This window comes from Trachurus trachurus (assembly GCF_905171665.1).
Source record: "Trachurus trachurus genome assembly, chromosome: 3".
In the NCBI taxonomy this organism is placed as follows: Eukaryota; Metazoa; Chordata; class Actinopteri; order Carangiformes; family Carangidae; genus Trachurus; species Trachurus trachurus.
Genome location: NC_139893.1, coordinates 5,557,124 through 5,569,521, shown reverse-complemented (window position 1 = coordinate 5,569,521; position 12,398 = coordinate 5,557,124).

The following is a 12,398-nucleotide window of genomic DNA, read 5'->3' as shown; positions in this document are numbered from 1 at the left end:
CTCTCTTTGTATTGGATTAGGAGAGTGTGGCCTGATTGCTCGGCGGTTAGTGCTGCCACCTCTCAGCGTAAAGGTCGTAGGTTCACATCGACAAACATGTGCTTCCAACCAGGAACCGATGAGTGTAAAATTGTTGCCTCCAGGTGGGAATGTGAGTGTGTGTCCTTCTTGATGTGATAGACATCAGTCTATATACTAGGCTACATACAGAAAAAATACCAAAATGACATGAAGCTCCAAAGAAACAGCAATCAAGCTAACAGCGTTCATCTGAGAACAGCACAAATTACTTAATACAGACTAAATGTTACTTCATTACTTCATTTAACTTCAATATATGTTTGTTCAAACTGGAAAATATCCACTGTGGTGTGCTATCTCTCATTTTTCTGCCTCAAGCCTAACCAACAGAGGAACAAACACAGGCTTACGTATAAGAGGGTAATTGCTGTCAATGTAATTTGTCATTATTTGTAATATCAGCATCAAACACACTCAGAATGACAATTTTCCAAAGATGGATCTTTTTTTTTTTTTTTTTGCTATGTTCCCCAGTCGCAATACATACTGGTATTACATAGGACCTTTTCTTCATTGCCTAAACCCAACCAATGGGACAATTCCACTTGTCACTCAAAGTCACAACTCAATTTCTCACACAAAAATAGGCAAAAATCTGCAAAGTCACAACTCCACTTCCAGGTATTGGACCAAAAATTGCATGTTCCCGGGGTCCTTTTGGGGGAAAAGCGGGGAACATAGGACCTGGGAAAATAGGGAAGACCCCCTAAATACAAAGTACAAACAGATTGGGAATGGCAGTTGTGCAAATCCATCCATCCATTAACTACACTGCTTATCTGTGCAGGAGCCAGTCCCAGCTGACCCAGTGTGAGGGCGGAGATCACCTGGACAGGTCGCCACATATAGAGACAAACTATGCACACACATTCACACACTACAAGCTATCTAGAGTTGCCAATCAACCTGGTGTGCATGTTTTGGACTGCGGGGGGAAGCTGGAGAACTTGGAGAGACACAGGGAGAACATGCAACACTCCAACCATGATATGAAGCCAACCAGTACAGGAATCAAACCCAGAATATTCCACCCACTGCACCATACCACCCCCAGCTGTGCAAATATGTAGAAGAAAAATTCATTTTGAGAAGGACACACAAATATCATTACAATCCAGCTGATAAGTGTTCATGTTTTGGACTCAGCAACACAAATCTCCATCCAGGTCTGTACAAACCTTTAGGAAATTCAACCAGTGGACATTGAGATGAATTGAATCCGGAGCACATTGTTTCACCAAACCCCAGCCTGACCGACCGACCGACCGACCAACATGCCTACAGCCACCGCTACTTGAAACACTGACAAAAAGCCTGCTTGTTTTTGCCTCTCTCCTCCTGCAACCTGATAACCTTCTGCAACAGGAGGAAAGCCTTTCTCTCCTCCAGAGAGGGGAGCAACTTTCTTTCCCACATTAACATCCCCTCTGCTCTGCCCTTTTTTCCGTTTCCCACATGCCTTGCCTCTGCTCGTATCCCCATTCACAGCTGTTGACCATTGTCCCTCTGCTCACCTGACCCCTCGGCCTCCTCCTCCTCTCCACCATGGCACCTTTGTAGCTGTGACATCTGAACCCTGCGATCCTGTTAAATGCGTTCCTTTCTAACATAATTTCTACATCGGCCTCAACAGCCTTGGTCCTTTCTCTGCTTCTCGTGGTGAAGAAAATAATGGAGACCAGGTTACGTTAAAGGCATTTATGACCAAGAGTGCAGCAGGATTAAGAATGACATTTCTGAGAAAGGGCCGTTGTATTGGAGGCATCAGCTCCACTTCATCATAGTGTTGTATAAAACTGTGAAATTACAAGTTGCTTCCAAGACTGTGCATGTGGAAAAAGGTATGCACATGTGTCTGTATGCACTTACTTTAAACCTTTTTCTATTCTAAATGAAAACATGCACCGAGGAGGAGAATGAGGTCCATGAAGTGGGTCATCAGCACAATAACAACAACATCAGAAGTGAGATTTAAAACTGAAACTTGACTCCAGCCAAGCAAAAACACCAAAGGAGGAAATAGCTGCTTTTACTGCTCTTAAAAAGATTAAAATCTCAGGAAATTGTCAACACAGGAAATTGAAAGGATATTGAAGGGGACTTCTTGGTCGTGGATGTGAAAGGCTTATAGGGTTGATGTGTGTGTTCTTCTTTGCATGTGAATCAGAGAATATACAGTCGAACCACCATCTGGTTTGATGGCAAAGACAACTAACATGCAAAAACAAGAGCCAACATGTCATTTGTGTGTTTTGTTGTTGAGATCTGGCGGCAAATCTAATTTGTCTTGCAAAGCCCAGCACTCACTCACATGGGTGAAATGATAACGACCATCGTGTTAGAGAGGACACGTCCAGCCTTTGCTGTTGGTACACTGGGTTTAATGACACACAAACTGGTTCTTAGTTGGACTCATCTAACCCATGATTGTTAATAGTTATGGTATAATGGGACTGTTACACTGCATAAAGATAGTTCAAGAAAATAGCATTTCATGTATTGTTAGTGTGGCTCCGTCTATTTCCTGCAAATGCCCACTAAAGCTGTAGAGGCTAGAAGCATGTAGCTGATGTAAGCTTAAAAAAAACCAAACAAACAACTCAACCATCCTTGTTCTCTGTTTGAAACATTTACTGAAAAGCTTTCTTTCTGTTACAAAACAATAAATGTGCAGTAAGCTGACAAAAACAACACAAACTAAAAACTACTGTGCCCTCTCGGCCCTGTAACTTCACTCAATTAACCAAAAAATCACACACATGCATCACATTATATGTCTTAACTAATAATAAAACTGCAGTCATTATTAGTCTTAAATAAGCACTCTGCAATAAAACTATGGAACTGCTTATTATTTTAGTTTAGTTTATTATTGACTTATTGTCGTAGCATAAGAGCATACAAGGAAATTTCATTGAGCCATCTCGTGTAGCAGCAATTAAAAGTTAAACATAAAGTGCCCCAAGGGTCAATAAATAATTTAATATCAATAGTATTAAAGGGATAGTTCACCCAAAATTCAAATTTCACTCATTATCTACTCACCCTCATGTCGACTAAGGGCTGGGAGAAGTTTCAGAGTCCTCCGTCCCTTCTCTGAGTTATGGGGGGGTCCGCGCAGCAGTATTTGTCCATATAATGGTTGTCAATTGATACCAACTTACTTCGTCCAAAAAGACACACCAAAAAACATCCAAATACCTCCATAGTGCTCGTGTGTAATGTCCCTCTTGTATTGAAGCCCCGACATGAGAAATTGTTCCGCTGGTCAGTGCAAATCACGAGAGATTTGTACTGACACAGGAAGAGCAGTGAACTGAGACACTGGGAGCTTCCGCTACAAACAAGCTTAAAATACAGACTTATTTAATTTTTTTCGGAACAATTTCTCATGTCGGTGCTTCAATACAAGAGGGACATTATACAGACGAGCAGTATGGAGGTATTTGGATGTTTTTTGGTGTGTCTTTTTGGACGAAGAAAGTTGGTGTCCATTGACAACCATTATATGGACAAATACTGCTGCACGGACCCCCCCGTAACTCAGAGAAGGGACGGAGGACTCTGAAACTTCTCCCGGCCCTTAGTCCACATGAGGGTGAGTAGATAATGAGTGAAATTTGAATTTTGGGTGAACTATCCCTTTAAAACATGTTCTTACCACTGTCTTTATATGGTTCTAACATGTATCTATGGAACAAACAGCACTGCTTCAGACGCATTGACCAATCAACTTTTAATTATTGAGTATTTCTCTGAGTTTCTACCAATGCACCAAACAGGGGAGAAAGTTGTCAGAGTTGTTGTGTTTCCACCAGAACCTCCACCAGTTCTTTCCGTGATCTGGAGCCGACCCAGCTTGGAGAGACAGAGAGCGAGAGCTGTCCACTGGGGCTGGCCTGTGAAATCACTGTGGTTATGGGCGATAGGTAAACAAACAGCTATGGTTGTTGTTGCTGCTAGAGCAGTCAAATGAGCAAAGACCACACTCTGACGCTGCCATCTGTGCTTGCAACCATTATATTTGCAGGTATCACGAGGATGGTTCTGTGGTTCATGCTCATTCGCTCATTTTATAACATTGTGCTGAAAAATGTAGGAACCAACCTGAAGTGTCTCCCCTGTTGCACATATCTATGTATACTCATTGCTTGTGGGTATCTCTATATATGTATATGTTCTTGTAATTACAAGAGAGATCATAATAAGCAGAAATGAATCCCATGATGTTCACCAAAGTGAAAGTTGAGGATTCAGGATTCAGTGTTATTGCCTGAGCTGCAGCTGAGAGGCTCAACACTTAATGAGCTGGATAGGTGCTGCCTGTCAGAGGTAATGGCTGTTTTCAGTGTGCAGCAGACCGTGGCCTACATGGGTCATTCCTCAAACATCCTGCCAACATTTGTTGCCAAGCACCTCTTGTGTGTTACTCATAACACATGACAATATAATGGTCAAGCGGGGCCAGTTAGTTCGACCAAGAAGAGAGCGTGGTCCGAGGGTGAGTGATGAATCAGCAGCTGTGTTATTGATCGTTACTATTACCACATATGGGTCCATGCAGCAAAGTAAACATGGAGTAAAGCGCCTCTCAGTCACTTTTATGGACCCTGTCCAGTTGCTCCTTAATGGCCACTCGCCGCATGAGGAAGAACTATTGAGTGGAGCTCGTGCAGGCGCTTTTGCTTTTTTTTTGTTGTTGTTGTTGTTTTCGATTTTGCCACTTACGTACAAACAAGACCTGTGTTATTTTTGTGAATGTCATCAAGACGTCGGTCGGAGCTGTGAAGCCACTAAAGTGACAAAACGGTTTCTGCAGTCGTCGTTACCTGTGTACATCCGTCCACACATGGAGCGTCTCCAGTGGGTCTAAGGGTCGCACACATCTGTGGCTAATAGAGTTGGTTGCACTGTCTGTGGTCTTAAGTCCAATTCCTCCATCAAAGATACACACACACACACACACACATACACACACATACACACACATACATACAGACAGCCCCGACCAGTGTGAGCATGGGGCTGCTCCTGGTAAACACAGCGCTGACATCAGACAACAGCAGTCGGTGATTGAATTATCTGATCAAAGGCGTCTGGAAATCCACAGCAGCATTCTTTTCATAGCGAAGAGAAAAGTTTTTATGTTTCGTATGTCAAAGGTCGAGGGAGCCATGTTTTCTTCATTTTGTTAGTGCGGTGGGGCCGATGTGTCGGAGGAGGCAATGTGTTATCCATGTGCTCTGAGGTATTTAGTCATGCATTTGTAAATGTTGTATAGGTCAGAGCTTCTTCCCTACCTGTGACCTGGAGATTATATATAGTAGATGTGACAACCACACTAATTATGATTAAAAAATGTTTCTCCTTTTATTTCTTTTCCCCCCGACACAGTGATACGCCTCTGAACCGCTGTGTTTTGCAACTGGAAGAGTCGAAAGGAAATAAAGTTTAAAGCCAGATTGTGAATCACGAATGGAAAAGTTGATCTCCCATTTGTTTTCAGTTCGATCATCACCACTGAAACAAAAAGTGAGCATATTGTTTGGCCTCGAGGTGGAGAAGGTAGAAAACCACTGCTCATAGGTCATAAAGAAAGATTTGTACTGTATATTGTTTTTAATATGTTGCATTATGAACTTCAAGCCAAACTAATATTTTTTCTTAAACTTAACTCAAAGGGCTTAATTTCTTTTTCTATTGCGTTACAGCAGACAAAATAATACTGCAATATAGTGCAAATCAGTGCTATCAGGTTTTTGTCCCATGTCTGGATGAATAGTAAAAATAGATGAAGATTAAAAATATAAATAAAACGAGAGAGATGAGATCAATCCGTCTAAATCTTCATCGACACAGCTGCAGAGCAAGAGGATAAAAAATGAAGGAGGGTCTTTCTGTACTACATCCGCAGCAGCAGCAGCTCTGGACCATATCAAAACTTCATTATATTGACTCAAACGTGAGGTCATTGTGGATTAATGTTACCGCAGTGTTGCCCTTGACACTGGACTTCAATAAGAAGAAATCACCATGTTGACTGTGAACGTGGAGAAAGGTTGAACGGTTGTTCAAGTTGCTCAGGTTTTGGCTAAAATGACAAAAACAGTGACTGTGTGAGTGCCTGTGTTGTGTTTTTTTTTTTTTTTTTTTAGGTCCCATGACTTCTCCTAATGACTGAATGTTGTGGAGGAAGTGAACTGTGGAGCTTAGTTCTCCCTCTGACCCATGTCGGCTCGTTGGCTCCTCTCAGAGAAATGAACTGAGCTCATTGAGTTTAACAGTGGAGCAGCGGTTCTTATTCACCTGGCTGTGATGTTATCTCATGATGCTTCCAAAGAGCTTTCACAGAATCATTTATTTTTCTTACATTTTCATTCATTTGGGATGTAGGCTACAACAGCAGCTCTCATAAAAAATAACATTAAACTGTGCATCCCAAAATGTGCATTCTGTGAAAGCTGTGATATAATTTCCTTTCTATTTATTACCTCTTCCACCCATATGATATGAATTGTTGTTCATGTGAAAAATGTTCTACTTTATCCCCAGCTCATCATTACTCTTGTTGGGCAGAGTTGACATTTCCCATGATGCCTGACAGCAGAAAGGACCTACAGTACAGTACAATACTGTACATCTCCACTTCCTTTAACCTCTGCACCAGCAGCAGCACAGAAACCACGAAAACACATCTTCATCTCAGCTGGAACAGGGAGGCTTCCTCCAGACCTGCTCCGTTTTCAATGAAAGAAGCTCCTCTCCTGAACAAACTCCTCTGCCTACAGAAGTATCCATCAGTAGTTGACAACATACAGTATAACAAAAAACCTAACAGACATAAAGTAAAGATTGAATAAAAGCTCCAGGTCATTGTCTGTGACTCTTGTTTCCTGTTTTATTGTGAAATTCCCTGTGTCGTGTCTTCCTGTGCTCTCCCTCTTGTGATTAGCTCATGTGTCTCACCTGTTTTGATTAGCTACCTCACCTGTACCTTGTCTCTCCCTTGTGTATTTGACTTCAGTGTTTTCCACTTGTCCTTAGTTGATTTACCTACGTTCGCACTTGTGCTCTGTGTTCCTGCAAGTTAATTTTCCCCATCAATTAAACTAGGTGCGTTTCCATTCCCCCTGGAAATGCACAAAACCTAAATATCGCAATTAAAAACTGGTGATGGAAACACCTACATTTTGAAAAACCTCTCGAATATCGCCAAAACATTTTAACGCTCTCATGAGGTGGTTTTTCAGATGTGTCGATATAAGAGTGTATCGCAAAAGTGTAATGAAAACACTTTTTTCGCATTTTAACTTCACTCTGATCTGATCTGATCCCGTTGGTAGGCTAATGTTTATCTGTTTCCCTTCGCTCTCCCTCTCTCTGCCGTCTGTTTTGAGTCATCTTTATTTTGCGAAAACCTGCAATGGAAACGCAGCTACAGTTTACTTTTGTTTCATCCTACTGGTTTCTGTGGTTCCCTTGTAAATTTCCATTTCCATTTCCAGTTCAATTATGGTGTGAATCTGATTGAAGGTTGCATTGCAAGAATTTTGCATTTTTGTTAATTCCTCTACAAATAATGTTTAAATATTGATTGAGTAAAAGAAATCAGACATCTATAGTGGTGATATGTAAGACTTTCATTTTGTTTTGCGAAGCAAAGTGTTGCTTAAACTGTCTGTGTGTCTCTATGTCTTTTATTGCCATCATAATCAGAACCGGTTTTGTCTTTTTTGAGGCTAAGGAACAGTTCTGGGTTTTGTTCTTGGCCACCAGACTGAACCAGTCTGCATCACTGAGAGAAATAATGATGACATCCAGCATGACAGAGAAAATGCTTTGCCCTCAGCAGCTCTCTTTTTTTGGAGAGGAAACCATCATCCAGGAAGCAGCAGCAGCCAGACCTGCATCACTTAGCATCGCCAATTATCACCGTCCAGGGGAACCTGCCCGTGTCACTTCTCCTGTCTGTCACTGTGGCATGTTGCAGCAGGAGAACACAGAGACCGTGCAATCTGCTGCTGTTGTGAATTAGTACCTCACATAACTGGAGATTCATCCTGGCTAAAGGTTTCTCTGCTGTAAATGAACACACGTGTCTTGCAGCCGGTGGATAACACGCTGTCAGTCAGCTGTGTCTGTAAAGAGCAGCCTTGTATTCTCTCTTTACCTCATCCATCATCCCTGACAGCATTTTTTACCTTTTGCAGATTTCTTTTTATACATCTATAGAAGCTGCAGCTTTAATGTGAGCTGTTTGAATTCAAGGTCTCTCCCTCTGGAGGAGAATCTGGTTTGAAGCTTCAGGCAGGAGCACCGTCTGTTTCAAAAAAGACAGCGTGAAACTTCATCTGTGGGTCAAACAGGGAGTTGTAAAGTCGTCAAGTCGTCTCTTTTCATCTTCCCTCTCTTGAGAGAGAAAGTTCATCTTTGTTTCTCGCCCAGCTTTGTTTGCTCATTGACAAACGCATCCAGCGTCAGTAGTTGTGGGGTCGGTGGATGAAGAGGGCCCGGTTCCTCCAGCTGATTCTAGTTGTGCTGCATGGGTGTCGGATGACGAAGGCTTTTGTGCATCTGCTGACTTGATCTGTGTGGGGTTTGCATGGTGAAAGCCTGTTTCCATCCACTGAGCTGCTGGATTGCATTATGGGATTGGAGGTTCTGGTCTGGAGGATAACTGCTTAGTCTTAGAGATCAGCTCGCTAACACACAGGTGTTAGGCCAGATGAGGGCTTGGCCTTCAAAGTCAGACCAGTTAAGGCCTGTTGTTGCCTCTGTGGACCAGCGCATAGTCAGACAACTTCAGACTCTCTTGCACATCAGCATTGCAAAGAATTTGGACGTCACACAGCAGCAGCAGCAGCAGCAGCAGCAGCAGCAGCAGCAGCAGCAGCAGCAGCAGCAGCAGCAGCAGCAGCAGCAGCAGCAGCACACTGCTCCTCCTGCAGCTCTTGTCGAGGTGGCAGCATATTGTGCTGAGCTGCTCCTCGATGCCAGTACACGGTGTCTTGGCAGAGCGGCGTCACTGCAAAGCCTGCACAGTTGGTCCATGGTGCTCAGAGGTGGGTGAAGACCCAAAGGAAACAAACAGAGCCTATGATTGGTCCAAAAACTCACTGGGACGTTTCTTTGTGTCGACTTGAGTGTTCACTGCTAGTGAAATAAGACGACACTTCTGCTTTTTTGTGACAAATTGTACCAGTGCAGAAATGTGTGCAGAAGTGCAGACCTACATACAGATGTTCTATTGTACTCTCTTTTATGGTGGAGTTATTTACATTTTCTCCTCTAACATTTTGTTCCTAATTTCATTAAATATATATTATTTTTTCATTTCCATTATAATATCACATCTCAAAAAGCACTGTACTATTACAGCCCTGCCAGAAACAGAGCTGTTGTATTTCATTTGCATTCAACTTGTAAATAAAACTGATGAGCGTGACATTTATTTAAGTGACTTTTATGAAGTTTGTAAGAAGTGAAAAACAGAACACAACTGCACTTAGCTCCAGCAGGTGAGTGAGTGAGTGGAGCTGGGAAGTTGTGGTCTTTGACATTTAAAAATGGAAAGTGAGTCTTGCCTAAATTGCCTTAAAAAACAAACAAATAGTTGCAAGTATATAAAAAAATTTCCACCGTGCACAACCTCCAAATTAGGGTCCAACGTGTCATCTGTGCTCATCGCAGATAAATTTGTCTGATGAAGTATCTAAAATCCCTCAAATCCCAGGATTAACCTGTGGACAACAGAGATTTGCATTCCAGCTACAAACCCATGATCAACAGAGATGATGAGTGCCATAAGGCTTCTCTTCCTCTAAGAGGCTTATTTATAAATGGAGGGGTTATTTAATTCTTGCCGTGTCTGCTTATATGGATTTTACAGTACAATTGTGAGCATGTGGCAAAAGTCAAAGGTTTCTCTGGAGGACAAAAACAAAACCAGGAGAACTACAGCGTTGATAATGAAAAAATAAAGCACTTATGAGGTAACACAGTTACACAATGTCGATAGAAAAATCTCAACCATCTGTAAATAATAATTCAGGTTACCAACAGATGTTTCATGGTGTCCTGTACACAATGAAGAGGGAAATTCTTCACCTACAACAAAAGCAATATGGATACCTTTAAAAGCTTTTCAAATGGCTTCATAATCTATTAACACACTTTGTTTTTCAGGTATGAGTAAATCTGTGGTTGTGTTATCTCGTTTAGTCTGACAGAGCATCAAGCTAAGCTAAGATAAAAAAAAAAAGAAAAAGAAAAAACCTTGTCCTTCAGCCCTCTTGCACCAGTTTAAACTTATTCAGAATAACTTGGCACCATGTGCTAATCAGAGATGTGTAAAATTGCCAATACAGAATTAGAAGGTGAAAATGAGTGCAGAGTCATTCACGCAGTTTCCTGCTAAACACACACATGCTAATTCAAACCACAGGTTGAGAAGTGTGTTACTTTAACAGATGATGTGCAGAGGGAATTAAAAATGTTAAGTTGTCTGTGCTTCCGGGCTCAAATAAGACATTTGTGAAATTAAGCTGAAGGAACTTTACTATGAATTCACACAGTGTTGGAAACATGTCAAAAGATTATAAATTACCAGTTCAGACGCTGAATGTCACACAGTACAGTGACCGTGTGTTTGATATTTGTCCATAGGCGATATTAATTTGGTACAGTTTTTTTCCCCCATTTATTTTATTGTGGTATTTTATTTGTAACATATAATGTATGTACATATTTTCATATAGATGTATATAGTGTATATTTCTCCATACTTTTCTGTGTCATTTTGCTCTTCTGTGCCCTTATATTACTGTATGTAGGCCTATGTCTGTGCTACTGGATACTTGAATTTATACCTTTGGGATCAATGAAGCATCTCTAAGTCTAATTGTTGAATATTAGTCGAGCTTTTGGTTCAGCAAAAATGAGTTATACATTACTATTAGAGTTATTAGAAACTCCCTAAAATCTCTAAATTAAGAATATGAATAATAAGATATTCCTTTATTCTTTTATTAGTCCCAAAATGGGCACATTTTCAAATAATTAAAATAAAGCGTAATGTATAATTTTGGACATCCATATAAAAAGGCTGTATGGATGAGTAATCACTTTGTCATAATGCTGACTTGTGAATTCAAGTTTCTCCATTACGTCACTTAAACTGGTCCGACCTGAAAGAGAGTGTATGGAGAACCAAGGCTCTGGTTCCTGTCAAACAATAATGGTTATCATGAGTTCAACAGTGAATGTAAACATGGAAACTGTCCATTAATGTATTACAGTGTCACACAGACTGTTCTGTTACATTTGCATTCATTAGATTTTTGTTTTGTCTCCGTATCCAGGGCTGAAACTAATGCAGATTAACATAATAATCATGATTAAGGATTAATGTTCACATTTAAGTATAGTGTGTCAGTGATGGTTGTATATGAGATAATCCAGAGTCCTGACCAGAGAAATAACAGTGCTGATGGTTTCCTATCACACCTTTTGCGGTTTCGTGCGTGATCATTATTCTCTCTCAACGTCAGCTTGTTATGTAATGACACAAAAACTATTTAGGAGGAGCTCGGGGTGGATACTTTGACCTTATACAGAGAGTGTGACATTTGTACACAGCTGATACTTGTCCTAACTAACCAGTTTGTCATTGTTGATGACTGCACCCAGGTTATTCTAGGTATTTTCTGTATTTTTGTTGTCATTTCTGTGAATCCACATGGTCAGGAGTTGCCTCAGTTTGGTACATGCATGCACACAAACTTGCTGCAGAGAAGATGAGAATAACCAGAGCAGATGAAACACACCTGCATGTACAACACCTCAGTTTCCAGCACAGAACTGGCTGAACTGGTGCCATGTGGCAGATGAGCGTTGGCAAGGAAAAACCTGAGACCAAACAGGCCACGTCATGAGCACTTATCTCTCTGCCCACCTGTTCACCTTCCCCCTCCTCCTTGCCTTCGGGCTGTCAGGCCAAGAGAGCGCAGATGGATGGGATCCATTGCTCCCATCATTACCATTCACACAGTGTCTCTCAGGTGAATTTCATCTTTGCAGCAACTTATTTAATGAAATTAGCATCAGGGAAATAATTTGCACGTATGCCAAGTTACTGTAAGTCCACTGTTTTCAAAATGAACTGTGCAGCAGATCAGTGATCAGCATCAATCAAAATGGCCAATGAGAGAGATGATGATGATGATGATACGTGTTTATTTTGCCCCCTGAATAACTGGTTCACATCTTCTCCACCAAATTAGGTTAACAGACTTAGTTCCCCTCGACAGGAGAGACGG